The sequence below is a fragment of the Cynoglossus semilaevis genome, chromosome 16, assembly GCF_000523025.1.
Source record: "Cynoglossus semilaevis isolate Cse_v1.0 chromosome 16, Cse_v1.0, whole genome shotgun sequence".
Lineage (NCBI taxonomy): Eukaryota > Metazoa > Chordata > Actinopteri > Pleuronectiformes > Cynoglossidae > Cynoglossus > Cynoglossus semilaevis.
This window is the reverse complement of record NC_024322.1, coordinates 15,402,105-15,404,383: the sequence shown is the minus strand read 5'-3', so window position 1 is coordinate 15,404,383 and position 2,279 is coordinate 15,402,105. Positions and strand designations below refer to the sequence as shown.

The following is a 2,279-nucleotide window of genomic DNA, read 5'->3' as shown; positions in this document are numbered from 1 at the left end:
GTGCTCCAGACTGATTGACAAAACATGCCGTTTCTGGGGCTTCACGTGGAGTCAGTGGAGCAGTGGGCGGGGATGGAAGCCGGTCTTCTGCATGATGATTGTCCTGGGTGAAGAAAGACAGGCGGTCGTCTGCTGTTGTCATGGTGACAGAGAACATTTCTAGTTGTACATAGACTGGAGAGAACAGTTGTACATTTGAGTTCTCTCACGTTCCTGTCGTGGTTCTGTTTCCTCCTTGTTGTCGTTGGTTCATTTTCCTTTATCCTGGAGAGAAGGGTTTGGGTTCGAGTCCTTGAACCTCAGCATCTCCAGAGTTCCCTGTTGTACAGAACAAACACATGTTTAATATTTTTAGTCATGGAAGATGTAGGAACACTGAGACGTGGCTTTGGTTTGCACTAAGAATAAATTATCGACTTAAGTGAAATCTGTTGTTTATGTCTGGAGGTAGAGTTGTTTTTTTAAGCTGTGCTTTTATTTTGAAGTGATTGTCTTTTATTTCACGTTTACGTATTTAAAGTGAGTTAATTTTAAAATCGTTTTTGCTACAGTTCTGACACCTGAATAGAACGTGTACTCTGTGTTGCATGTACTCACTCAGTAAATATCCATGCAGTACAGCCGGTGTTGTGGTGTCACTCAGGGAATATCATTGATCTAAAAACGACATTTAAATTTATTCTTTTAAACCCATTAGTAAAATGTCTTAAACAAACCAGGAAGTATAATATATGTAGTACAGTACATACCTGTTATCTTAAACAAACCAGGAAGTATAATATATGTAGTACAGTACATACCTGTTGAATACTTTGCAGGTGTTTTGCCAAAATGCCAAACGCTGCTCAAAGCCTGGGGCGCTCACACTTTTTTGACCCTGTCAAATGATAGAAAAAAAAACAAAGATGTCAATAAATATATACATATATACATATGCACATGTACATTACTATACATACATATATATACGTGTGTATGTATGGTCACTGTTTTACTCCAGGTAAGAGGATTACACTATTTTTATTGACCCTGCACTTCTTCTGTGATCTTTCAGACTTTGACCCTGATCCTGAAAATGAATGCGCTTAAATCTAAATTTCAGATTTTCACAGTGACCACGGCGGAGGTAACACAGAAATAGAATGAGTTTTCATGTGGTGAAGTCATCTTTCTGTACTTTAACTCTTCCTTATACTTATACTCTGTGTACTTATAGCTGTAAACAAAAAAGATTAATAATGAAAAAGTAGCGAGCACTAGTGTGACCCCTGCTGGTGCAGATACGGGTAGAGGACGTGGACGCCTGTGTTTCGCAGCGTTACTCACTAAAGTCACACTGCCGTCTGTCTTAATTTCAACATTTACTCTGATGTCCTGTAGTTGTATTCTGATGCTTAACACACATTCTGTATTGTTGCCCACTTATAGAACTGTTCCCCTGTGCCACTGACCTCAGCAGTACTATTTAAGACTTGTATGGAACTGATTTTCTTTGTTTTGTGTTCCAACAGAAGAATAAACTTTTTCAACATCATCCGCAGTTGCATCAATGCTGTCGTCTCAACATTTAACTGAGCAATAAACACAAACACCTTGTAACGGCCAATCAGAAGCTGCCGTCCCTACACACATGCAAGCTGACTCATGGTTGGACTAGTGACTGCTGGTTTCTGCACAGGTATGATGATGATAATCTATTGTTAAAAAAATATATTAAATATCCCAAATACAAAAATAATGAACTTTATCTTATTTATGATGACTATTTTTTCTGAATTTTAACCACAAAAATGGACAAAGCTAAGTATTTTAAGACAAATTAGTGCATTTTAGTCATTTTTGAAGATTTATTTAGGAACTTATTGGTATAGTATTTTAATGTGATCAAAAGTTGACTTACCAAAAAGTTACGTTAAATTAGGGCATTTAGAGATTTTTAGAAATTTATTTGTTAAATGTTTTTGCAAAAATATGAACTTTTTATGTAAATTTTGTCAAGAACAATAACATTTTAAAGAAACATTTTGTAAAATTATTTTAAGTTTTAAGTTTTACCTTTTCCTGCATGCTTCTCATAGAATTAGGGCATTTAAGGAAGATTTTAAGAAATTTATTTGTTAAGTTTTTTTTGCCAAAGTATGAACTTTATATGTCATTTTCTGGTCAAAAACAAACATTTTTGAAATTTTTTTTTTTTTTAATTTTCTGTAAGAATGTGAACATTTCGTGTCATTGTTGGTCAGAAACTAAAAGACTTGAACACTTTTTGGACTTTTAAA

At 35.1% G+C, this 2,279-nt stretch overlaps 1 long non-coding RNA gene across 2 annotated transcripts; it reads right to left on the bottom strand.

Annotated features, from left to right (window-relative positions):
• Nucleotides 1-6: 6 nt before the first annotated feature.
• LOC112488317 (uncharacterized) lies at nucleotides 7-1,088 on the bottom strand. 2 transcript variants are annotated; one of them, XR_003052246.1, is made up of 3 exons: nucleotides 801-1,088; nucleotides 598-749; nucleotides 7-318 (listed from the first exon to the last, which is right to left on the bottom strand). It is a non-coding gene; the product is annotated as an uncharacterized LOC112488317 (long non-coding RNA). The 2 variants fall into 2 exon arrangements; XR_003052247.1 differs by having other exon boundaries at nucleotides 598-657.
• Nucleotides 1,089-2,279: the final 1,191 nt, after the last annotated feature.